Genomic DNA, 26813 nt, shown 5'->3' with positions numbered 1-26813 from the left:
GAAGAAAACAAGCATACTGTTCCCTGATGCTGTTTTGGAATTTTTCTTGTGTTGATCCTCTTCTGGACTGACAATGAAAGCCTTTGGCATGCATCTTGCAGAGAAATCAAAAAGGATAACAGATATGTGATTCTGTTGAGAGTTACAGCACACCTAAGCATAGGGATGGACTCTCTGATCGAAGGCATTTTTCATTTGTAGCTGGTGTGATCCTCTATCTGGCAGGCACACGTTTGATTTTTAATGTCTTAACAAGCCAGAGTACTTTCATGGGAACACTCTCAATGACACGGAGAGCTGTTTTAAACTGCAATCCTCCTCCACAAGAGGCCCAGAGCAGGCACTAATTAACAGGATGGGTGTAGCACATACCTGCCTCTGGTGGGTAAGAGCTGAGCCTGAGAACTGCATCTCCGCATATCCAACCACTACATTCTCCTCCCTGTAAAGCCAGAAGGCAGAAAATAATTTTAACTTTTAAGAAGAGGCATAATACCTTTATGTGAGGCAGGAACTTGACTTAGAAATTGTACTTCTTGTGACCTGGACAACAGTTCCACCATTTTCCTATCACTTTTCACTGGCACCTCTCAATTGAAGAAACAGCAGCCCTGAGCATTTTTAGAAGGCAGACATATACTAAGAGCTTGCAGATTAAAGTGAGCACTGAACTTGTTAGGTACTAATCTTGTGCTTTGGGAAGACTTCTTGAGTTCCCGAGTTCTGCATTTTAAATGACTCCTTACATAACTTGCTGTTTTATGTCTTTTCCTAGATAGTATATTGGTAATCTTGGCTTGAATGAGATGGATTTCTAGGTAGCAGTTCCTGTTATTTTGCAATTCATAGTTAAATACCAGTGGATTCTTTTCCTTCTAGTAGCAAAGAAATAGACAGAGGAGAGAGATTGTTAGCGAGGCCTACTTTTCATTGTGGTAAAAGAATCATAGAGCTGAACTTTCCTTTTTCTTACTCTATAAGCTGTTCATTGGGATGTGGGAGGAATGGCATTTTCTGCACTGACTAGTGGTGCGCTACCATGCCAGATCATTTCAATGCGGAGTAAGACCACACCACTCCATGCTGGAAAATGCCATGGACTGGTTCCTGTGTTGCTGGCTGTTTCTGAGATTAAAGATCTCATCAACACTTAGGTCTGGGCAGTGCTGAAGGTGGAAGAGCAGAATAGTCTCACGGTACAGCAGTCACACTGCTAAGCATCCTAAAGCCACCACAGGTTTCCAGTCTCTTGGGTTAACTTTATCAGAATAACACATTTCAAACCACAGAAGTATGGTCTTTAAATGGGAAAATACAGACTTGAGGTGTGATAGAGAATAAAGCACACCTCCACACTTTGCAGAGTAAAGCCCCACTTCAGATGCAGCAATTTTCACAGAATCACAGATTTACAGAATCACCTAATTAGCTAGGTTGAGATCATCCAACCTATGACCTAACACCACCTTGTCAACTAAACCATGGCACTGAGTCCACATCCAATCTTTTTTTGAACACCTCTAGGAATGGTGATTCTACCACCTCCCTAGGAAGATTATTCCAGTGCCCAACCACTCTTTTTGTGAATAATTTTTTCCTAATGTCTAACCTAAACTTCCCCTGGTGCATCTTAACACTGTGTCCTCTCTTCCTGTCACTGCTTGCCTAGGGGAAGAGACAGACCTCCACTTGGCTACAGCTTCCTTTCAGGTAATTGTAGAGTGTGACAGCCTCCCCTGAGCCTCCTTTTCTCCAGGCTAAACAGCTCCAGATTTCTCAGCCACTCTTCACAGGGCTTGTGTTCCAGGCTCTTCATAAGCCTTGTTGTCCTCTTTGTTGTTTTTTTTTCCAGTCGCTTCCTGGGTTGCAGCAAAGTTCTGACTGTCCTTTCCAGATCCATACGAGAGACATGTTTTCTCCATCATATTAAAGGTTCAGGTGCGGGTCCACTGAAGTGAGGCCTGTGCTCTCTATGCCTTTTACTGACTGCTGTTCACAGTTTCTCTTATCCCATTGTGCCTCCCAAGGCTGTGTACACACCCAGCAGCTGGGCAGGATGTCAGCACCTCGCATGTCACTCACTATCAGACCTTCCTTGCTTGCAGGCACAGTGAACAAGACAGACAGACAGTCTCTCTTCCATGTGGGATGACACTGCACACTGCAGGTGGGAGCTCTGCCATGGAGTGGATGAGAGGGAACACTGAAGGCTGGGTGCTTCAGTGAAAAACATAGGGCTGCAGTTTGTAATCCCAAGGGCAAATTTGGCAGTAAGTACAAGGCAGTGGAAAGCCTCATCTGGAAGTGCCTACCTTCCCCACCTCTCCCTCCTGCTAGGATGGGAGGATGTCCTGTGCCATCTGTACCATTCCAGTGAAGCCACATCTGGTGCCTCCGTGCGCAAGGCAAGCTGCGAGTTCCTCAGCTCCGTGACCACCGTCAATAATGCATTCACAGTAGAGGACAGCATGGAAGAGTCAGCCAGCTAACAGTGCTCTCAGGCTGCTCAATGGCACCATGTCTCTCTGTGAGCACAGTGAGAACCCTGGGCTGTGCATGTGCAGAGGGCAGCACGCTCCCTGTGAGGATACAGGGGCTGGCAGGTTGTGTTCTCATCTCAAGGCAGGCTCAGCCCAGGCTGTCAAATTTGCTTAGAATGAAGGAAATCATGTTTTTTCCTGCCTTTTCCTCCTGCCCCTTACTTAAATAACCTCTTCTGTTAAGGAAGAGGCCCAGATGGCAAACAGCCTGCAGCTGTGCTGCCCGGAGAATAGTGCAAGGAAACAAGTCTCACACAGCAGGAATAGCTCATGGACTTGTTGGAGCTTGTGCAGAGCAGGACTCCATTAATCACCCTTTCTCAAGGTAAACTGCATACTTTCATTCAGCTTCATTTCTATGTTCCCCATTTTCCCCTCCCATTTGTTGCAATTAATTCAGGTCTGGTCATAGGTACTTGTGCAAGGCTTTTCACACTCAGGGATTTCATTCACATACAGGGAATAACATCAGGTATTTTTTCCTTTCCCCACCATCCCTTCACACACACCTTCTAGACCATGTACTACCTGACGATCTGTTCAAGTCTAAACACTTAGCTGAAATCTGCTGAACCTCTACTTCATGTGCATATGCCTTAACTCCAATACTGACTTTTCACCCCACAACAGGGGGACTATTTGCATGAGTCAAGGTGCAGGAGATACACCTTCATCCCTCTCTATCCCTTTTCTACTTCTGGCACAGTTATACATAGTGCTCAGCACATAGTCTAAAGCTTGTCTCTCTTCTGTTTCTCTGTTCTCAGATGTCTAAAATCTTTATTTAGAAACAGAGAAGGGAGGACACAAAAGGTTTGCAGTGCCTGTTGATGTGTGTTGAGGGTGCCCTGAGCAGCAGCCACAGTTGCAGAGTAGCTGGGCAGATGTGAGTGAAGGAATCAAATCCTCCTCTAGGCTGCTAATGTAAGTGTGATCAGATGGAAAAGATTAAAGTATGATGACAGCATTTTATGACATCGGGATCTAAAAAGGTCTTCTTGCCAGGGGACAACAAGGAGCAAGATGGGATTTATCAGAAATTCACTAGCTAAAAACCTGTAACTAACAGTATTGTTTTGGACACGTTTTTGGTTTGTTTCCATAAGGAAAGATGGGATATAAAATGTAATAGGCTTCATGCTGTTTCAGGGAAGCTGGTTCAGTACATGAGAATGTGACAGTTGAGTGTACCACTCACTGAGAAGCAGCTCTCCTGTCTTTCCTTCCCATGGTCATGGGCCACGAGTTCAGCAATGGCGCCAAGGCAGAATATGTACAATGGGCAAGCTGGGGTGTTGCTCAATGGGGACAGAACTAACATGCTTAGCATGTGTCCTGGTTTCCAGAAGTTTAAGGTTTTGCTGAGGTGAGTACTCTGATGAGCATAATCTTGGCATTGCATTAATGCAGCTCTCTGCCAGCAAATTCCACAGCATTTAAAAGAAGCAATTTTCTCCTTAATGTGCATTTAAGAATCTGTCATTACTCCCTGGTTGTGCAGGTGGCATGATTTTCTGCCAGCGGCATGATTTCATGCCCAGCTGTAGGTAAAGGACCTGCTGAAATTTTGTGGAAATATTCCAGTTTTGCCTTGTACTTTACAGGACTGAAACAAATTATATTTATAGGGCACAGCTGCTGACAGAACTGAATAAACCATACATAGGGTTATAAGCAAAACCCCATTAGAACACCATTCTTGCTGGTCACAGTATCTCTCATATAATAAGACACAGCTCTCTCCCTTTCTTTAGTTCTTTCCCTAACACATCTTGCAACACATATCCATGCCATCATTTTCACCTTAAGATCTTAACTCTCTAGAGACCATAGTATGGTTCCTTGCTTTTGCTTATATGTGTATAAATGGAAACTGGAGAGAAACAGTCCTTTGTTTTCTTCGGCTAAGCTGTACACTGAGCCAAATACTCTTCTCCTGCATCTCCAGGCAAGTTTTCTCAGACATACCCAGTCCAACTACTGCCCCTTCACTGCAGGTCAGCATATTTTCCTCCCTGTGCCAGTGCTGCCATTCCCTGGTTCCCCACTATCTGGAGATACTGCCTATCTTACTTTCAAATTTCCTACTTATCCAGACTTGAAATTTGTGTTACTGTAATCCATCATATAATTCCAATGCTTTTGAGATTTAGGTCTGTGTGCCTAACATCCTTCCTCCAAGATTCTGCCTCTAATGAGTAAGACAAGGAAGATGGACTTTGACTCCAACCAGTCATGGCTCTTCTGATCTCAACACAGACAGACTTGCACAAGGGTAAAGGTTTCAGCCTGCCTGCCTTTCCCCTGCTTGAGTGCAGGAGCCTGGTGTGGGTTCAGGAGGAGACATGAGTGGCTGTTCCCTCTGTACTTGCTGGCACAGAGCTCCCACCAGCAGTCTATAGATGTTGACAACTTGGTAATTCTGTGAGCTATAAAACTGGCTGGTGCTGTTTGACTCTAAAACTTTGATCTAGAATCTCCTCTTGGGACCCATGAAAACACAGCAAACTCCACATTTAAATGGGAATTTTGCAGTCAAAAATATGGATAATCCAAGGGTCATCAAATTAACAAACACTGTGATGCAGTTCAGTTTTTTGACTGCAGCTAAGCTCCCATGAAAAGCCACAGGACTGTGAAAACTGAAATGTTTATTCTTACATTACATTCAAGGACACTAATAAAAATAAAGTAAATAGATACAGAGACCAGAGGATTCCAAAATACAAGCAGGGAGAAAGTCTGAAATCTGAAATGGAAAAGAGAAAGAAATAAGGGTCGGTTATTAAAGCTGTTTTCATTTATTATATTTCCCCTACTGCTGCTTGTCAGGACATCCAAACAGCATGTTTCAGGGAAGATTTTTATGCTGGAAAACCTTAAGTGGTATGTTTAAAGGGAAGACCTGTTGCCCAGCACACTTTTTCCTTAGTCATGCTGGCTGCAAAAGAGATGGGTGGTGCTGGTGATGGATTTTTCCCTTGCAAGGCGCTCTATTGGTTTCTTGGAATGTACTTACTGGATGAATCACACACAGAAGTGCTAAGGGCACCATAGAGTTTCCCTTGCAGACATGCATCCACTTCTGTATGTAATCCTTAGTTAGGTAAGCATGCCCAGGTATTAGGCAATACATAGGTGGCCAGTATATATACATGTACAAAGACAGGTGGAAGGTGGCCAGTGTGACATCCACCCACACCACCCACAAGGGGCCAGAAGGAGTATCCCTGGAACTACAAGCCCGTCAGCCTGACCCCACTGCTTGGGGTCAATTAAGATAATGGAACACATCATCTTAAATGTGATCACACAGCACCCACAGGACAACCAAGGGATCAGACTCAGGCAGTACAGCTTTAGGAAAGGTAGGTCCTACCTGACCAACTTGATGTCCTTTAAACCATGTGATTCTCCTAGTGGATTAAGGAAAGGCTATGGATATAGCCTACTGGACTTCATCAAAGCCTTTAATACTGTCTCCAGTAGGCATTCCCCTGGAAAATGTGACAGGCCATGGCTGGACAGGTGCACCCTTTGTTGGGTAAAAACTGCCTAGATGGTTGAGCACAGAGAATGGTGGTGAGTGGTGCCACATCCAGCTGGCAGCTGGTTGAATGGTGTTCCCCAAGGCTCAGAATTGGGCCCAGTACTGTCCCATCTGTTTATTAATAACCTGGATGAAGGCATTGAGTGCAGCCTCAGTAAGTCTGAGTATACCACCAAGTTAGCTGTGGTCTTGACCTGCTAGAGGGCAGGGAGGCCCTGCAGAGAGATCTGGGCAGGCTGGAATGATGGGCTGAGGCCAGTCGTGTGATGTTGAAAACCAAATGCCAGGCCCTGCCATTAGATCACAACATGCCCAAGCAGTGCTGCAAGCTCGGGCAGAATGGCTGGAAAGGAGCTGGGGGTGCTGGTGACAGCAGCTGAACATGAGCCAGGCTGTGCCCAGGGGGCCAAGAAGGCCAATGGCATCCTGGCCTGGATCAGCAATGCTGTAGCCAGCAGGGCCAGGGCAGGGATTGTCCCCCTGTGCTGGGCCCTGCTGAGGCCGCACCTCCAGTGCTGTGCCCAGGGCTGGGCCCTCACTGCAGGAAAGGCCCTGAGGGGCTGAAGAGAGTCCAGAGAAGGGCAATGGAGCTGGGGCAGGGTCTGGGGCACAAGTGCTGTGAGGAGCAGCTGAGGGAGCTGGGGGACCTGGACCGTATCACTCTCTACAGCTGCCTGAAAGGAGGGAGTAGCCAGGGGGTCAGTCTCTTCTCCCAGGTACAAGGGTATGTGACAGAACCAGAGTACAAAGCCTCAAGTTGTGCTAAGGGAGTGCCAGGTTGTACATCAGGAGGAATTTCTTCATTAAAAAGATTGTCAAACATTGGAATCAGCTTCCCAGGGAGGTGGTGGAGGGACTATCCCTGGAGATGTTCAGCAAATGACTGGATGTGGCACTTGGTGCTATGGCCTAATTGACAAGGTGGTGATCAGTTAAAGGTTGGACCCTATGATCTCAAATTCCTTTTCCAACCTAAATGATTCTGTGATATTCAGGCATCCCTTCAGGCCACAGAGGACACAGCAGTACCCAGTACCTTCATTTCCTCTTGTGAGAAAGAAGGGTGAGGAGGAGTGCAGAGACAAGATTTCTGAGCAGCTTGAGCAGAGGTTCTGATGCTTCCACAAACTCTCTTGCTTTTGATCTGCTCGCACAGTCTTATGCTCCAAAATTTATAGGCATCTTGCAAATCCAGTGCAAACTTTCTCTAACCAAATATTTCGTCTTCCCTACATTTTCTCTCAGAAGCTTTCCACTTCCTTTCTTGGCTACTCATTCTGCCTTCCTTGTTTTAAAAATCCAGCACTTTAGGCTCTCCATACAGTGTTGGAGAACCTTCCCCTTCAGGTGTTCTTTCATGCCACCTCCAGAAAGCTCCATTCTCCTGGCAAACCCTCCTGCCTTCTCATCCTTTATAATCCCTGCTTTTCTCATGACCTGAATTATTATCCCTGCAATTTGTCTTGTCTTTGTTTGACTTGTCTACCTTCTGTGGGAAGCAGTGTAGAGTGGAGAATGGGGCTTGCTCTGTCTCGAAGTTTGCTACTATCTGAGTACTCTTCAAACAGCAATAAATCTTATATCTGCCTCATTATGCCTCTGCTTCACAGTCTGTTCAGTCTGGATCTGATGGAAAAGCCCTCTGGCACATTGGGATTGCAGAACAGGTCTCCCAGAAGCTCTGAGGGACTCAGGCTGGATTTTCCCTGTGAGCACAGCTCTTTCAGTCTACCCTGAGGCCCAAGAACACAGCAGGTGTTCAGAGTGCCTGAGGGATGGTCTTTTTCTTTACTTAAAAACGGAGTAGAAGAAAGGACAAAAATTGAGGAAAAAATTACTATAAATGGAGAGAATCTTATTCCCTGCTGGCAGGAGTATTTTGTGAGTCATGGTTATTTTCTTTTGAATACAGAGCTTCTCTGAGCTGATTAAGTGGAATTAACAACACACTCAGGAATCCTCATAGTTCCCTGTTTCTCTGATCCCTGTGGCTCTTGTTTTACCTCTCCTGCCTTTGGGAACACTTGAGGAATTTATTAATGAGGTCCAATTACTGAAAATTGTGGATTTATAGTCAACATTCTGGCTAAGGCTGGAAAGGAGCTTTTAACTCCTTGGGAATTTAAAATAAACTCCTTGGGAATTTAAAATCAGAACCCACCTTCCCAGGCATTGTTGCTCCCCTAAACCCCCAGAACAAGAGCTGGCCAGTTATCCCTACCAGATGCATCACCAGCTGAGGCTCCCAAGAAGCAGCAGATCACTGGCTCAAGATGCCTCTCAACATACTCTACACACTGGGGAGACCATGGGCAAAAAAGGGTTTCAATTAATTGTCCAATTATTGCCCAACATTGCATTTATTTGATCAAATTACTTGCACTATGTGCAAAGCAGGGGCTCCTGGGAATACTTGACGCTAACTCTGAATGAGGGGTTGAGCTAAAAGGCACTCAGCAGGTCCTGGCACATCTTCTTGAGTTCAGAGGGGCTCCTGCAGCATTGAATTAATTTTGGCCTTTGTCATCTTCTAGCTCTTTCCACAGACAATAGACCTTGAAAATGGACAGCTGCTGATAGCAGTGCTGAGAATCCAAGACTGGCAAGAGGTTTCGTCACAAGTAGAGTGACATTGTTGGTGTATAATGAAAGTCTTTTGTAAAACCAAAATCAATAAAGCAAGGGCTAGGTTTAGGTATATAGTTCTATATTGCTGAATAAAAGGAGCTGGTAATTGATTCCCGGACCTGAGGACAGGTAAAGAGCAAAGTGAGTCACTCTATACCACCATCTAATTCTGACGGGGTCCCTAAGGAACAATTGTTATTTTTAGTGTGTTGCAGAGTTTTTTTAAACAGGCTTGAAAATAAAGACTGCAGAATTTTCTGCAATTCATATAAACAGTGGGTTTATAGTATAAAACTTAGTATATGCATTGCATGAGCTTGGGTAGAGCATGTGGACAGTGACGGTTCAATGCCTTTGGGAAAGAGCTGAAGGAATGAGGAACTAAGTCTAATGAGAAGAACTTATTCATGGTGCTTCCTGGGAACAGCCCCTGACCAAACTATTTCCCAAGTCAGGGCTGGGTGCTGTAGTGTATAAAGCTAGGTGTGGTCTTGTAAAGAAAAGCTGAGGGGTGAGCAAAGAAAGGAGCTCTGCAGACCAGAGGCTATCCAGTAGCTAAGCTCCTCCATGGACCTCTTATAGCAATATGGATGAGCATGTCTCTCTCATGGACCTTTTATGAGACCTCAGATGTCTCATAAAAGCGTACAGTTGAGGCAGTAACAAGCCTCTTTTCCCCTCTCTACCCAAAGACATAATTTCACAGAACCTTCAGAGCTTTCTGGATACATTCCCTGTTTTGTCAAGATTGGTTCAAAGGTCCAGTCCTGAGATAGGACTGGAAGGCAGCTCCAGAGAAGTGTGCTTTTAGGGATGGTATGGACACATACACCTTGCTTTGCTGAAAAATGAGACTGAAATCAGATCACATCAACTCCACTGTGTTTTATGGGAGCACTAAAATTTCTGGCCCAGAAGTAAATGACATCTGTATTCCATAGCTCAGGAAGAATACAAAGCTCTACACTTGAAGATTTTCTTCATTCTTGTCTGTCAACTGAGGCTGCATGCTAACTTTTAGTATTCTACTAGCCCAGAACTGGGGTGATAGTTATTCCATATTTCAAAATGGAAAATAGTCCCTTTCATTGTCTGCCTTATGAGGTGTGCCAAAAGCTGTTCCCCTCCCAGGCACCCAGCCAAGTTCCAGGTAGCCCCATCAGTAATATGGGGAAATTTGGTGCTGAAACTCAGTGAGAAGCTTTTGTTCAAAAGCATAGCATCAACCAAGTCTGAAGAGGCCAATGAGGCCTCAGAATGTCTGTACTTATTATCCAGCACCACCTGCAATGACAATGACATGATTTCTCTCCAAATATGGCAAGGAGTTCAAAGCCCTCCACACCAAGCAGACCAGGCTTCTTAAGCAAACAGATAATTTTCAGTCTGGCTTTGTAGTCAAGATTCCAGTTATTGTCATAACTCAAGAAGAATTGTGGAGTTGGTGTACAGAGACTAGAGGCATGAGGCCTCGTACCACTTACAAGGGTAACACTGTCTTGAGGTCTGCAACTGCTTGTCAGTGAACCACTGTTTTTCCAGGACAAGAAGGAGTAGCCTGGTGATGAGGAGTTGACATCTGTGGCCCTGTGCAGTCTGCAAAGCTCACAAGGCTGCACATACTTTCAGCTAGATAAAGCCCCTTGGTATTTATGGGATTATTAGTTATTGAGAGTTATGACTGTTTGCAGGGTAGAATTACCCTTTAGTCTACATCTCTCATTGTGTGAGTCACTATGTTGAATAACATATGTTTCCTATATTTGGTGGGATGACCCAATACTCTGCACTTCTATCCAGAATGGGATTCTATTTAAACATCCCTAGCCTTCCTTTTCTATTAAAATCCCCAAAACATAAGCTTCATTGTCCTACAAATTTATTGTGTTTGGATTTTTATTTTTTGTATAATCAGTTGCAGGACCTGCAATATTAAGCCAGATCAACCATATGCTGGCTGATAGCATCTAGATTATACCAAGTTTGTATGTGTCCTAATGAAAGATGTGTTAATTGAAAGAAGAGGATTCCAGTGGTTGGCTAGATTAAAACAATCAGAAAGAGCATTTAACTTCCAAAATTTATGCCATTCCACTGGAACCAGTGAGACTATTCAGGTGCTTACAGCTGAGGACATGCACATTTGTTGGCATGGTTGCTACACCATTGTTCTTGCAAGGAAGGAGTAGTGATCCATCATCATCAAGTGTAACAGGGTGCTAGGGGCTACTTTCATTAGAGGGAACAGCAAAATTCCCATTGATTTCAATGGAAGCAGGGCAGGCTGTGACACAGAAGTAGCAAGCTTATGTAAACAAAAGTTACAGAAAACGTTCCTCATTACAAGTATTTATGATGACTGTGGAGCCTGAGAGTCTTTTGGGTGTGGAACCTTTGAAGTACAGCAATTATTAGTTCGCTTTTCTCCTGTGTAATTAAGGCTAAGGCACATCAACAACACACTAATTTTGAGTATGTGGTGCTGACTTCTAAAAGTGATATTACCTTAAGTCAGAGGTTTCTGAGAAAGCACAAATTGCATTAAAACACATTTCCACATCTATACATTTTTTATTGACTTTCTGCTACAGGGAAAATAGTTTTAGTTTTGCTACTCTGGTGTTTCTAGAAGAGTTAGAACTTCCCCAGGGTGGGGAACCTCAAATTTATTCTAATATAGGTCTGAACCCCATTACAAATGTCATGTAGATGGTCACACGATTAGGTGAATCTGCCTTTCCTATCCCATTTCTTGCACACACCTCCATGTAGCTAGTGGACACCTTACTACTGACAGGCTTCAAGTTGAAAATAACTGTTATAGGCAGTCCTGGGGGTCTATTCCATGAAAAAATACCAGTTCACAATGCACGGTTTAGATCAAAACTAACTCCACTATCTTCATTGAAAATTAAGTAGCTGATTTCTCTATGACTCTCTAGCGAGTGGCAAAAAGCAGTGTGACTAAATAAGGGATAAATAAACCAAGAATCATTTCAGACTGCAAATTCCAGAAAGATTTCAGCTCAGGATCCAAACCTGAGAGCATCATGGCTGCAGACATTAATTCATAAAACTGTTCATATGCATCATAAGTATTTTCCATTTATAAATTTCTGCATCATATTTCCCAATTAAATCCTCAAATTCAAAATCTTTGTAAGAATTGTTTATCCTATTTGGGATGTACAAATTATTGCCTTGGAGCACAGCTATGTCTTTGATCCAAACCTAGAAGAGAAATCTGATCAAGGTACAACAAACAGTGAAAAATATACAATATTTTTCAAAGATACAATAGAGAAAAATTATCTAGCAAGAGTTACACTTCTATTCCAAGTCTCGGCTCATTCTCTTTTAACTGAAAGTATGAATGCTTGCAATGGTAATACATTTACTCATTACATTTATGATCTATAATGGAACTGAGGGTATTGCTGCTAGCCAGGAGAGTGCTTTTAATGTTTTTGAATCCTTTGAGCTTTTGACTTTGGGATATTGCATTGAGACAACTTCTATTATATAAACAAATACATTGTTTTGTTCTTCACTTGAACTAAATTTTTCATTTTTCTCGGCTTCACTTTTCTTTATTATGGTACTTTGTATGCCTTTTCCTTATTGTGATGGAAGGACCAGAATAGTAGCAATTTGGAGGAGTTTTTTAAGTCTAACTGCTAGTATGTTCTATAAAATACATCGAGGTGCTGACTACTGCATTCTGAATAGGTGCACTATTTCACTCAAATGGTACAAATGTGCCTGAGAAAAGAGCTCTCTAAAATCTTTACTTAGTGCTTTTCAAGGATCAGACTCCCTCGTCACTATGGTATCTGGCTTTAAAATCCTTACATCTATTAATGCTAATTAAAATTACCTCTTTTTTTTACCAGCCAATCAATTTATTACTATGCCCCTTTAGTATAATTGAGGGACTACTGGTTCTAATTCTGATTTATTACACCTGCTTTTATAGCAGTGCCTGTAAGGTTTTACAGTAGCTCTCAATCTTTAAACCTGAGATGGAAGTGTAGGAGAAATAAGAATTTACTCCCTACCAGCCAGGGAGCAAAGATTTTAATTCTCCAAGGGTTGATATGAGCATTTTTAAATCTAATTTTCTTACTGTTCTTAAGTGTAATTTCTCAATTCTAGTTTTGAATGGATGCCTCCTAGGTGTTGTGAAATTTATTTATATTTTGGTCAATCCTGTGTTAGAGATATAGCGATTCCTTAAGGACACTGCTGTAGGTTACTTAGAGTTGCAAAGCATATCACACAGTGAAAGAAGACCCAATGGAAAAGTTGCCAGCTGTTTTAATAGCAGTTTATTTAAAGATATTCTCTAATCTAGAACTCTACCATTTAATAACAATGTGGGAGCAAAACAAGAAATATGTACAGTTTTTTTGAGATGACTGGTTTTTCATAAGAGGGTTATAAAGTCTCATCTGTCTGATATTAAAGGCTTAGATTTTTTTTCCTATTTCTCACTTCAGAGTTATTCTGTCCTTGAGCATTGGATTCAGGTTGAATCAGGTTATGTGATTTGCTAATCTTCTGCAACACAGTTTTGGTGATCTACAAAGTAGGGTCAATTATCCTGAAAATACAGGATAACTTCCTGCAGAGAAAGAAAAATACAGACAACAAATTTTGCTGCACTTTTTTGGCCCAGGGTCCTTCCACGTGAGAAAGGCTGAATTACGTCTTGTGCCTGTGTCTGCCTGTGACATTACACTGCAATGTTTGCTCTTGAAATTCATGAACAGACATGACCAGAAGAGAAGCCGTTAAATCTAAAAACGTTTCGTGTGAATCCTGCCTCAAACATCATAATCTGTTTGTTCATCTGATAATGGGAGAGGCTGCAACATTAAGAGAAAAAAGAGTTTTTACATACAAGCCTTGACTTGAACCCTGACAGCTTTTTACAAACTTAGTGTAATATAAAATTTATTTCTAGTTTTTGTGAGTGTGAGATGTTTTGGAGCTTGCAGAATACATAGCATGCCAAGTGTGTCTTTCTCCTCCTATCTTTTCAAACTCTTTTTCCCACAGCACATGTGGACTTTTCATGAATACTGTGACAATTTCCTTGGATGGCCTTCAACAAGTCACTGGGATGAGCTGTCCTTGAATCCCTGAGTTCTGAATTAGGAACTAAATCAACTCACTTCCATGAGCAAAATAGAAGATAAAAAACTTATTCCCCTCTCCCACTTTATTTTAAATTGCATTCCAGAGCAGGGACTGATTCCAAAGCAGATATGTCAACGGTGAAATTACAGTTTTTTGGTTTTTTTTTTTTTTTTTTTTTTTGTAAAGTATAATAGCCCAAGTGAGTGTCATGATACTACAGAAGATTATAATATCAGTACTTAAACTTCTGGAACTCTGCACATGGCTGAGGTATCACTGAGATAAATAAACCCTATGTTTTTTGTGCAGCGTCACATGCTCTATTTTAAAGTAAACCAATTCCATTATAGTGTGAGTTGTAAGACTGTCTTGCTCTTTTGTTAACAGAAATGCTTCATTTTATAAAAGAAAAGGATGAAAGGACACACAGAATAAATAAATCTGCTTTTTTTTCCATGCCTCTGTTGAGTGTCTGTTTCCCAGGTGGTACTTAGCAGTACTGAAGGTTTATTATGACTGGGTTTTGTAACAGCAATCATACCCCAGGTATGATTTTTTACCCCAGGTAAAAATACTCAGACATGACTCACCAAAAGAAGAGATCTTTACATTCCTACAGTTAATTCTGTACATTGCATATTAATAGAAATTGTGGACAAATACTTCTGTGCTCACTGTCTTTCACTGTGGAGCAACGGTTCTAAAACATGCAAGTTCCTCCTGGTATTGCTTTTTGCTTGCATAGCCTGTCAGAATTTAGATGTGCAAAGCATTTTTTCTTGTTACCTAGTCTTCTTGCCTAACAATTAAAAGGGCTTCTGCTTCATAATCATAATGTTGAGATAAACATTACAGGCATTGTAATGTTTATTAGGTAAAAAAATTGAACAGAGTATAAAAATGAAGAATTTTTAAAGACATTACAGCTTTGGTGTCTGTCACCATTTTTCATTAGATGTAGATATCTCTGAACTCATCAGAGCCCATGTCACCCTTGTGTTTATCTCCAAAGCAAAATGATCGTCTCTGGACTGTCTGATTAAGCAGTCCAATGACCAGAGTTTATATTTGCAGCATTTCTGTGACACATATTCTAATCAAGCATTTTGAGCCATTTTCTGTTTCCAGTTGATTTGTCAGGATCTTACATCTGAGAGCCTCGTGACTCTGAGCGCAGAATAATTTCAAGGCTTAGATTCAGTGTGGATGGTACTGAAACCTCAGAGAAATCCTTGTGAGGGTTCCACCCAAGAAGTGAGAAGACTGGTTTGCCCTGCTCTTCTGAGATTGCTGCTTTCTTGATCACACCAAACCCAATCCAGGAAGGAAGACCCACTCTAGCCTCAACCCAGCACAGCCCTGGGGAGGAAGGGCATGGAGTCCCTCAAGGGTGAAAGGAAGGGTGGGAGGCCTGACAGGGGCTTCTGGTTCAGACCTGTGTCAATTAGTTATTCATCATGACTATAGAGGCCCAATAACTGCTCTATAGTTTCCCTTGCCCACTCTTTGATTTCTATACTTGCATTCTGACACCTTTAGCTTGTTTTGAACACTCAGAAACCAGAGCTCTGGCTGGATTTTCAGAGATTTTAAGTGCAACTTTGAGCAACCTGGAGTACTTTTACTTGCTGTTTGCTACTTACTTCTTTTTTAGTCACAGTGAACTGAAAAATGTTGTTCTTTGAGTATTAAAAATCACAACAGTGTTCAGCTAAATTGGCCTCAGAATCTGCTTCATCATAATGAAAGCATTTACATCACTGCAGAGGTTAATTTCCCTGCTTCTGCAGTGCTCTCAATGTGTGTTGGCCTTCCCAGGTTATTTTAATAAATGACTGTCAAAGTAGCTACAGGCATTTTGATGCTGGAACGGAGTGTGGTTTTGCAAAGCAAACATCTGTGGGGCTTTCCAGATGGAGGAAGAGCATGGAAGTGGGTGTTATCTCTCAATGGGAAGGGAGGAATGTGGCTAGCAGCAGCAAATTTACCAAACATGTGAGTAAATATATCTATATTTTGCTATTTAGAACAAAATAAAATAAGGAAGACAAGGTTTTAAAAAAAAAAAAAAAGGAGAGAGTATAAAAAATTAAATCTGCATGAAAGGGAAATTTTTTCATGCTTTTATTTTTGCATGGCTGTTTTCCACAACCTAGGACTGTTCAAAGCACAAGCACAAGAAGGGAATTTCCCCAGGAACTTCCCACATTGGCGCAGCTGGAAATGTCAGGGACAAACAAGGACTCATAGATACCACAGAGATGCTGTGAGAATCAGTCCTGGTTAGCAAAAGGAATTAAATTTTCCATCTAGGACTAACTAAAAGAACTTCTGCCTTTCTTCTAGCTTTCTTGGCTGCGGTCACACTTTCACGACTGCATCCTGGGTCACTTGGAGCATCAGCTGCCAATTTCATCTGTAGGAGCCTCCCCTCTAATGAATATATGTTTCAAGCAGAGTCTGTCCTAAAGTCTTTGACAAATAATTGAGTTTAATACATATTTTCTCTCAAATTTCACTTGATGTGAAACTGCCTGAGAGATGTGTTTATATGTTCACAACACACATGAAAAGAGAACCAAAACAGGGCAGAAATCTATAGCTGAGGTAAAACATGTGTGAGGAACTTCTTGATGCTGGGCTGAAGATCAGACAAGCCTATAAAAAGGGCAGGGAATGTTCAATATGAACTGAGTCAGCCCAGCAGCTGTGAGGCTCCTCCCTCCCCACTTCAATGATTTTATTGTTCACCCAAGCCACTGGCAGACAGTCAGGAGAAATCCTCTTGGCCCTGCATCTGCCTCTCTGCTGGATGCAATCAGGCCTGGACAACTTGATGCTGCTTCAGTTGTCTTGGTGAGGTCTTGCTTGATGTGACCTCTTCTGATGGGCTGCAAAGGCAGGGGACACCAGGGGTGCTCTGCAGACCTGACCCGTGCACCATCCTGGAAATCCAGATGACATAAATAATATGACATGACTTAAACAAAATAAACAACAAATGCTCCCAGAGTATTAGATAAATGCTGACTAGAACTGCAAGTTTCAGATACTTAAATTAGATCTCCCTGTGGTTGCAGGTGCAGATTTTCCCCATACAGCTAATAATGGTTCAGACTGTTGGTGTGTTTTTCAGATTTTTTTTTCTCAGATTTTACCAATCAGGTTCGCTTTGGGCTTGGCATTCCCTGTAACTCTGCCACTAGCTGCTCTGTGAACTGCCAAATGCATTTCCAAATGCACAAAATCTGATAATTTTGAATTGCACTGTCCTCCTTCCTTCTTTTATAGGTTATTTTGAGGGGGAAAAATATACCTGAAATGTCAGGGAAAAGACAGTTTCCTTTCTCTTTTCTTTTTCACCATTGAGGAAAGATTCGTTGGTCCCTAAGAAGCATTGTGTCCGAGGCTCCAAGGACAGCCCTAGTCCTCTCTGAAGCATCTGGTTTTGTGTGTGTGCTCTAGACAAAACCATAATTGCACTGAAAGAATTCACAATGCTGTGTTCCATGATAAAACCAACCAAATACATACATACATACATACATACATAAGGAATTCTAGGCATTAAAAAGCCTTAAGCCCCAAAACATGTTCAAAGAAGAGTCCTGCTCTGATCTGCACCTGCTGGTGTGAAATAAACTGAACTGTGGCCGTTGGCATCATAGAGGGCTCACCTGTCTGGCACCAGAGACAGCCAAGGGGATGCAGCCACAGAGAGGTTACATGCTTTGTCTGTGAAAATCCAAGCCTTGAGTGCATACAATCATCTTTTCACAGTGTGTTAAACACCTCCTGGTCATTGGAGGGCTGGCTGATCACAAGTGTGAAAGAAGATCACTTAACACTTTGTCTGTCTGTCTGCCTGCCTGTCTGTCTGTCTCCACAGGGATTGTCTCCTCTGCCATAGTATCTGACTGCCTTTAATCTATCAATTTACACACAGGTGATGCACACTACTTTATTTTGCTTTTATCTCTAAAGCTTATTTGTGATATTTCAATTCTCACAAGGTTCTGGATGCTCTCTCACGGTGTGAAGAGATAAACTCCTTGTTAAAGTCAAAAGAGACCTAAAATTCTTGTTGTGAGGGGCAGAGGGCCATCTGAACCTGGGGCAGAACTTAAAAACTCCTAGCTTGTCACTTTGAATCTCCGAAAGCAGATATTGTTTCCAACAGTGCAAGGAATCATAGTGTACTGCCCTGGGTTAACCTGTCCTTCCCCTAACAAGCTTCACAGTGCACACAATTCACGGTAAACAGAGATCTGGTATCTGGGACATGTGTGTTAACAAGTTGCCTCTCCCCCAGGAGTCTGCTGGGTTTACTGGCTTGCTAACACAGCTCTCTCCCTCTCATGCTCTAAGGCTTCCCCTTTTGTCATATATAGGCACAAAATGCAGTGGAAAAGCAGTAACCAAGCTTATTTCAGTTTCGTTGGAAGTCAGATCCTGAGTCCTTCTGGTTTTGAGTTAAATCTGTTGCACTGGCTCAGCATGTGTTTCCAGTTGAACTCAAGGGCGAGGCACCTCCGCTCTCAGTGAGAAGTCTGTTTCTGCTGGAGGCTGGGAGTGCTGCCTAACTGCTCTGCAGAGGAGGAGAAGGAGTACCGAGTGTGCTCACAGTAACCTGCTGCAGATTCCCCCCAGAGCAAAACTGCAGCCATACTGCAGCACTACCAACTTTTGCAGGCAAGCAGGAGAAATAGGAAACTCAGGAAATGACCAGACAGACCCACCAAGATTTTGGAGGTTATTTACAACACCAGGTAGAAATTCAAAATGTGAAAGACCATGTTAGCACAACTTAAGCCAGAAAGCCTCAGGTTGGCACTTTTGTGTGACTGTCTGACATGACTTCATGTAAATCTCATGTGTGTACTGCAATGGTACAGTCCTACGAAAGCCTCAGTTCACCTTTCTAAACAGCCCAGCAGAACACAATAGAACCATTTTAATCTGCACTGAGATTAAATCTGAGCACTCTAAATCAGACTTTTCCTTTCATTGAATATAAACAATCAAATCTCACTGTGAAACCCTTTCCTGCTTTACTCAGCAACAGGCTCTTGCATTTCACCTCTCTTTTATTTAGTGAAATTTTTTATTTAGTGAAAATGCTCTTATTTAAAAGACCTTTTAAATAAAAGTGCTTCATATTCAACAAGAGGTATCTGAAAATCTGTTTTATCCTGGCACTATAGAGCTGGAGGAAATCTGACCTGAGCAACTCTCAGAAAAACTTTTTAAAGAATCAGATTAAAACTTTTTAAAGGTCAGATTATTGCCCTTGCTCCTCTCTAAATCCAGAATGTATCTACTGATTTCTAAGGAGCTGGCCCAGAGTTAGGTAAGAGAAAGTAAGATTTAAATGAATAGTTTGCTTTTTCAAGACTGCATCTTTGCAGGTCGCCCCCTTGCAGTGCTCTGCTCCAAGTAACTTGCTCTACCTCCTGCTACCCCATGTGCTTTTCCTCAAATACCTTCTTGCCCACTTGGAGATTTAAGTACCTGAAAGTGCAGAAAAACCTTCTCATTGCCAGGTGGTCTCCCTGGCCTCTGGTCCACCAAGGACTGCCTGGGAGAGCCTCCAGTCTGCTCCCGAGGGAAGCAGCCTGAGCTGAGGGTGGGTTCTCCTGCCCTTCTAGGAACACTTGCCAGGTGAGACAAGCACACCCAGGCACCAAAAGGCAGCTTTAACCCTCTGAGGCCAAATCAGGAGGTCAGCAGGAGGCCGCTTGTGACATGACATCCCATGCCCGCTGCCTAGCCCTGGTCTTCAGCAGGCATCTTTCTTTCTGCAAGGAATATTAGGTAGTGCCAGTCATCTAAAAAGTGCATTTCACTTTCTAATGAAATCACAAAGAGGGAGGGGAAACAAAGAAAAAGAGGAGAAACTGGCAGGGAATCCCATCATTCTGGTCTGTAATAATTAAATGGTGCTTGAATGTATGCATTGAGAAAGCCTCATTTGCTTTCCCCCTCCTCAGAGACTAATTTAAAACATATCACAGTTTTTGCAAAGGCATTCCTATTACTATTGTGCTGCAAATCCTGTCTGATCCAACCCTCAAATATTTATGTAAACTGAAATATGTCTGGAAAGAAGTCAAAAAAATCCCCCAAATATGCCACACAATCTCATTCCCACATATCCCTCCCACCTCATTTATATTCATGTTAAACCCTTTCCAACTAGTTCCCAACTGGTAGGTGGTGGTTGATGAGTGATAATTGCAGAGTCTGTTTCTTTGAGTGCATTGATGGCCAAACCTCTTGCCAAACAATTTAGTCTGGAATTTTCAGTAGTTGTTTGCAGCAACCTTTTTTTTTCCTTTACAAATAGATACATGTAGTTTGTAAATTTTTATTATTTCTTATTATTGACAGTGTTCAGAAAGAAATAACTTCTAAAACAACATTTAAATTGAGGTCATTCTTTCTGGGGTACAGGGTATGCTTATACACCATACCCTGCTTAGCTGACAGATTCCAGTAAAAGCAGGATACATATGTGTAAAATGAAGCCACTTGTAAAACCTTTCTGTACCATTTGCAAACGGCATCTGCCTCTCTGTTTGCAGTGTTTTGGTTGACAGATGCTGCCAATTCACTTCCCTGGACCGGCAGGGCTGAGCAGTGCAAGGGATGTGTGTGAAATGAGCCACATTGTCAGCTGCCTCTGTACCTGACTGTCCCCGCAGAGCTGATGAAAGCCTGCAATTTCATTGGCTTCAGTGGTGGAGAATGCTGCCAGGGCTGGAGGGGCCAGGGTGTGACAGGCAGCTCCCCACTGAGGGGGGAGGACAAGCTGTGTCTGGTAGTGTGCGATGTCGAGAAAGCTGGGAACCCCTGCTCATAAAGCACCAGAATTCTTTGTGCCTGAGCACCCAGTGTCTTGAGGCACAGGTCCTTCTTGGGAAGACAGTGCTACTCCCTTCATAAAACCAATCCAGCACTTCTGCCTTATATGGGGCCTTTTTGAAGTGTACTTTTTCCTCATATGCAGCTACTTCAAACCCTTCATTTTGAAAGAAGATTGCATCAGCCACTGCAGTGCAAGGTCTGGATGACCCTGCCATGCTGAGAAGCTCCAGGGCACCCATAAACTGAAGGAGCACAAAATCCCAAAGCCACAGAGGTGGCCACATCCTCCTGCTCTGCAGTGCAAGAGGAAAATGTAGAGCAGAAAACAGAGCCACTTCCATGATACTGTAATGATAATGGAGTGCTAGAGGTAACCTCAGAAACACGATGGGAAAATACCTTTTCAAGTGGATAATTTTTAAGAGTCAGATGTGCTGATCTGCTATTACAGGAATATTTACAAGCAAGAATGAGATTAATTAAGTCTGGAATTTGTATGACTTTGGGACATATTTGGGAGAAGGAAGCTAAGTATGTCGCCAGTTGGTTGCGCAGCAGGAAGAAGAAAAGGTGGTGGCCTACCCTATGTTATGTTTTTATTTAAGGGTTTGAATGCACAACATGAAGCCTGGTAGGACTACAAGCTGTACATCTGACATATTGGCAACCTTCCCCTGCCTCCCCCGCCTCCTTTCTTTCTGTGTTCAAAAGCAAAGCTCTGTCTATATCCAACTGTTCTGCACTCTCCCCCCGACAGTCTGTACAGTCCCTCACCCAGCTCTCTGAGGGATGGGACGTTCATGCAGTCAGGATGACCATTTCAGTTCTAAGAGATTCCCCACACAAGACTCTCACCAGTCCTCTTCTGCTGCCTGGTGGCCTCAGGTGGATGAGGGGGAATCTCACCTGGGAGAGATCCTGACCCCCCAAAACAGACCCAGAGAAAGGTGCTGTCTTCAAGCTGGTTCCACAACAGCAAGTCAGTCCTAACAAAGCAGAGAATGTCTGTATTTGGATTGCAATTCTTTCTTTCCTGCAAATATCCTAGTGAGTGTGATCCACCTGATTTCTTCTCCCACTTTTAACACAATTTGCAAGTATTTTTCACCTTTGAAGCCTCTCTTTCCATATCTTTGTGAACTGTTAAATGAGAATTGTATAGGTTTTTCCAAATACTGCATTATGAGGGAACACTTTTATCTCTCATGAAAAAAGAAGGGTTTATGTAAGGATATGTTTCTGTTAATTACTACACCATCCTGAAGATATTCTCTGCAGAGATCTTTACTTCTAAAATGTCACTGCATGGAAGATGAACAGTATTGAAATTTAAATTCCTGTCTTTTCTGTCAATAGTTATTTCAACTGGATCTATTCTGCTGTTTCTCTAAAATAATATAGCAGTACAAAACTGCAGCTAGCCTCAAGGGAAGCCAATCAAATCCAGCCTGATGAAATATTGGAAATTTCTGCATTTTTCTAGGGAAAAAATTTTGCACTTTGAAAATAGTTAGGTAGAGCTAGTCAGCAAAAAGGGTTAGAAAGACATTGCTACATTAAGTATGTGTTGATTTTATTTGTCAATGCAGGTCCCAAAGTGGGAGCCTGAGTCTGGGTAAGGATAAAGAAATACATGTGTCCTTTATTTCTTCTACGTGAGATTGGTAAATCATGTATTTTTTAGACATCTAACATTTTAATCCTTATCTTTTGGCAGTAGATCTACATTGCTGGAATGGGAGTAGGCAGGTTTAAAAATAACAGCTCATAATTTTAACCCTTTTTAATTTTACAAAGTTTCATTGCCAGCTGTGTCTTCTCAGTTTTTTAAAGTTCTGGAATTATTCTGATATTCATCAACTGACTTAATAGAAATCATCTACTGAAGACTAGGCAACTGGGAAACTAGTTAATGAAATGAAAAATTCTCAATATTTTTTTGTACTGGTATTCATCGAGTACGAATTTGTTACGTGCAGCAAGGCTTGTTTTCCAAAAAGGACTTTTAGAAATAACAGAGAGATCATAGGCAATACATCTAGACTTTGTTCTACACCTGAAATGTTGGTTTTTATAGTGTTCATAAGTTCTAACACTTCTAAAGCTGAAACTGGTTCACACCTCTAAGCAAGGGATGTAGTGAGAAACCATCTGCTTTGAAAGTGCTCCTCTGCTCCAAAGTACCTAATTAACATTCCTTTTAAGACTGAAATAACCTACTGAGTTCTCCTATTTGCAGCCACCTTGATAATAGAATAAAAGTACTTCCATTATGTATATCACCAGATTATAGGACCTGAAATATTTAAAATCCTTTTCTATTTTAGAAAAAAGATCTGTTCTTTGAAAGGGTCAAGGCCATTGAATTTAAAGTAGACAGCAAAAAGGCTAATTGAACAAAATGGGAATTTCCTGATGCCTACCTACACATCCAACCCTCCACTCCCCACAGGATCAAGATCACTTGATCTGTTCAAGAAATACTATTTTCATCTTTCTTAAAACAGTGGAAGATGCAAAGGTGCTGCACAGTTTTAATGGGAAGAAGAATCAGTCAAGGGTTATTTGTTTAACTTCCAGCTCACTTTATGAAGTCGTACAATGGCTGAAGGTGCTTTTGGAGGTCATCGAGTGCAACCCTCCTGTTCAAAGCAGAGTGAATTCAGGACTGTGTCCAGTCAGGTTTCAACACCTTCAGGCACAAGATCTCCACAACCTTTTTGGGCAACCTCTCCCAGTGCTTGATTAGCCTTAGAGTAAAAAATAGGGTTTTTTCCTGTATTTAATTGGATTGTCTTGTCTTTCAGTTTCTGTCCATTGTCTCTAATCCTTTCACTGGGTACCAGTGATAAGAACCTGGGTCTTTACTACATTTTTTTCAATTATTTATACACCTTGATAAATTTCCCTGAGGCTTCTCTTCCCACAGTCCCTGCACTCTCAGCCTCTTCTTCTGTATCAGGTGTTCCTATCAGAGTCATCTTCACAGCCTTTTTTGGACACATTCCAGTATGTCCTCATGTCTCTTGCACTGGACTGGACACAGTCCTCCAGATGTGACTCACCAGTGCCCAGTAGTGTTGGCAAGGCTCTTTCTAATGCAGTCTGATGTTGGCTGTCTTTGCTACAAAGGCTCACTGCTGGATCATATTCAGCTCCTTATTCACCAGGATACCCAGATCTTTCTCTGCCAGTTACTTTCCAGGTGGTTGTTCTCCAGTCTCTTTTGGTGCACAGGGTTTTTCCTCACCAGGTCCAGGACTTTGCATATCCCCGTTTCACAAGGTTGCCTTCTGTCAATTTCTCCAGTCTGCTCCATCAAGATCCACTGAATGTCAGCATAGCCATGTAGTGTGTACCAACCACTCCTCCCAGTTTTTCACCATATGCCAACTTGTAGAGGGTCCGCACTCTCCAGTCTCACATGTCACTAATGAAACTGTTAAACAGGATTAGTCAAGTACTATCTGCTGAGGACCCCCACTAATGACTGGCCCATGGTTGCATTTTGTATTGCTGAGGGCATAATTGGAAGCTGAAAATTCAGCCAGCTTTCTGTCCATTTCACAGTCATCTTTCTCAGCCTGTGCTTTGTCAGCTTCTCTATGAGGCTGTCACAGAAGTGTCAAAGGCCTTACTAAAGTCAAGGTAAACAAGACCCACTGTTCTCCCTTCATACATCAAACTAGCCTCATTTTAGAAGGCTGTCAGGTTACTTAGAAAAGAGCTCCTCTTTGTAAATCCATGCTGACTACACACAATCACTTTCTGGTCTTTCATGAAACTGGAAATAGTTTCCAGGATTATCCGCTCCATCACTTTCACAGTGATTTAGGTGAGTCTAACTGTCCTATATTTCCCCAGATTTTTTTTCCTGTCTTTCCTGAGAAGTGAGGTTTGCTTTGTCTCACCCCACACGAATGACTCCAATCATCATGGTCTTTCCAAGATAAGCAAGAAAGTCTTTGCAGTTACATTGAGCAGCTGCCTCAGCAGTTTTGAGAGCATCCCATGAGACTCCATGACTCCAGGGTCTGTAAGAGTTCCCTAACCTGACCCCCCGACAAGGGTACATCTTCCTTGCTCTGGGATCTCCCACTGTTTTCACAGATTCTGAAGACAGTTTTTTTCAACAAAGACCTAGTGGAAAAGACCATTAGCACCTTGGCTTCTCTGTGTTTATTCCCTCCCTTGCTGTGTTCAGCAGTGGGCCTGTGCTTTCTCTAGATATTTTACTGCTGAAATACCTGCATAAACCTTTCCCATTACCCCTTACCTCTTTCACCAATTTAAGGTCTACATAGGCTTCAGCTTCCTAACATCATCCTCGCATGCTCAGTGGTTCTATATTTCTCCTGACTCTGTTTACATAGTTTCTCCCAGCTGTCCATTCCATACAAATGTCCTCAATGTGGTAAAGTCCCAGAAACATCAGGCTACCTTATCTGTTGTGCTTTTCACTATGGGATAACTTTGGGACATATATCTTCTGCTGAAGCCTTTCAAAAACCTCCTGTCGTGGTGGGCACCTTAAATGCAGCAACATATCAGACATCAAAGGCAAGAGGAGAGGAGCACGTGCAGGGGACTTTTCATCAAAACTCTCCCTTGTTTTATACTTGGCTCAGATAAGCTATTCATTAAATTTTCCTGGCTCTCTGATCACCTAGACACAATCTCTTGTAGCATTCATAAGCATTTTGCCTACTCCTCTCACAGGGATTAGGGGCAGCAAGGCTGACTAGAAAATGACTCAATTTCATCAAAGATTTCAAAGTTTCTCTAGTTAATGTTTCATTCTGCTTTGGGTGAAAGCCAAGATCTCATGGATTAAAGGCTCAAACTGGTCTTCAGACAGCATATTCAATTCTAGGTGCAAAGTGATTATCTTAGCTAGCATGTGAAGTGAAAACACTAGAAACATTGCACATGAGTGAGGTGGCCAGTTTGGACTGTCAATGAGCCTGTATTTCCTGTGTATTTTTACAGTACTCATTGCTTGAAAGTCCTCTTTGTCATTTCTGTTGCTTCATTTCATATCCTCAGAAAGGAGGTAAAGGAATTAATTAAATTACCTTTCATTACTCAGAAAGGTAATTTTTGTGAATTTTCCTGAACTTTCCCTAACTCTTTCCATGGCTGCACCTTCTGCAGTGAACATTCAGAAGGTGCTGCTGCCAATGTGCCTGACCTTCTATAACTTCTGTTTTGCATGTCCTATGGGTAGTACCTCCTCAAAACTGCCGTACTTCTTAGGCAGATACTGCACAGTAGTGTTGAGGTTTCACTGATCTGACCACACCGAGAGGTAAATCTTGTTCACATGAAAATTTGGAGGAAACAGCAGTGCAAATCCCAAGGTTTGTGTGCTGCATGAGCTCCCTCCACCTGTTTGAAGTGTGACAGTAGCATGCCTTTAGAAGCAGAATGTAATAGCAGCTCAAATGCCATCCCCACGCTCTGCTGAAAGCACCAGGGCTTGCTCCCCGCTCAGTCTCAACTAGTCCTGCAAATTTTACTCCTTTAAACAATAGGAAAGAAATTACATCCCTCCAAACCATTGCCTGTTCCAGATCCCCTTGTGAAATATCAGCCACAGAAGAATGTGCACATATTTATGAAATAATTTCTCATATAAGTTTTAATCAAATTAGTAAATACCACTGACATTTAAGTAATGATTGTTAGGACCTCATTTTAAACCTTTTGAGGTGAATAAAAGTGGTTAACTCCTCTCTACACTGTTGTTTCTAGTTATCTGCAAGTTCATAAATAGAGCTTTCTGTTATTTTAACCTTAGTGTTTGAAGACATTCTTTGAATTTGATTTATTAATGGTTATTTCTCTGCTCACCTCAAATTCCCTTAGAAATAAGCACCTCAGTACCTTAAGTAGACCTTTCTACTGATTTTCAATGAGTACTTTGTTCCATGGCAAACTTCAGCTGACAAGGTGTAAGCGTGTAAAGTCAATCTGAAAATTAGATGATATTAAAAATGTCTTTTCATCTTGTAGCAGCAAAATAATTAGTCTCCATTAGTCATCACCTAATTACTCCCTATATTTCATGTTTCCACTTCTAATTT

The 26813-nt window shown here is 42.1% G+C and overlaps 1 long non-coding RNA gene across 1 annotated transcript in view; it reads left to right on the top strand.

Moving 5' to 3' along the window:
* Positions 1 to 2738: 2738 nt before the first annotated feature.
* The window catches only part of LOC106629529 (uncharacterized), a 51870-nt gene continuing 27795 nt past the window's right edge, over positions 2739 to 26813 (top strand). Inside the window, exon 1 of the long non-coding RNA XR_012578100.1 lies at positions 2739 to 2865. This is a non-coding gene — a long non-coding RNA (uncharacterized LOC106629529). The remainder of the gene's footprint in view (positions 2866 to 26813) is intronic.

Source organism: Zonotrichia albicollis, chromosome Z (assembly GCF_047830755.1).
Source record: "Zonotrichia albicollis isolate bZonAlb1 chromosome Z, bZonAlb1.hap1, whole genome shotgun sequence".
NCBI lineage: Eukaryota > Metazoa > Chordata > Aves > Passeriformes > Passerellidae > Zonotrichia > Zonotrichia albicollis.
Note: the sequence above shows the minus strand (reverse complement) of the source record. Positions and strands in the feature narration are given on the sequence as shown.